The sequence below is a fragment of the Carettochelys insculpta genome, chromosome 28, assembly GCF_033958435.1.
Source record: "Carettochelys insculpta isolate YL-2023 chromosome 28, ASM3395843v1, whole genome shotgun sequence".
In the NCBI taxonomy this organism is placed as follows: Eukaryota; Metazoa; Chordata; order Testudines; family Carettochelyidae; genus Carettochelys; species Carettochelys insculpta.
The window spans coordinates 292,667-293,059 of NC_134164.1; positions in this window are offsets into that span (position 1 = coordinate 292,667).

The window sequence follows — 393 nt, forward strand, 5'->3', positions numbered from 1 at the left end:
ACTCACCCAGCCTTTTAACTTGTAAAAAGCAAAGGGAGCTACTGCCCAAAGAATTTCCCCATGTTTCCTCCAGTTCTTTTTCAATATCTTTAGAACACTGCACATCCCTACTGTCTGTGCAACCTTCCTTGCCAACATAGCGGATCCAATGATTTTTGGAAGGTGACATAGACGGGTCCATACCTTTGTGACTGGACTATTCCCTCCCAACTTTGTGTGTGGATGTGGGTGTCCGCCTGGAACTATGTTAGCTGAGCTCTTCTGATTGGCTGAGGGGTTGGTCCAAGCTCCCCTCTGCATTGAGAGGCAAGCTCGATTGGGACCCACCTCTCTGGGATGCTGGATCATATAAAAAGGGAACCTAGACTCTTGCAGAGTCAGTAGGAGGTTTCT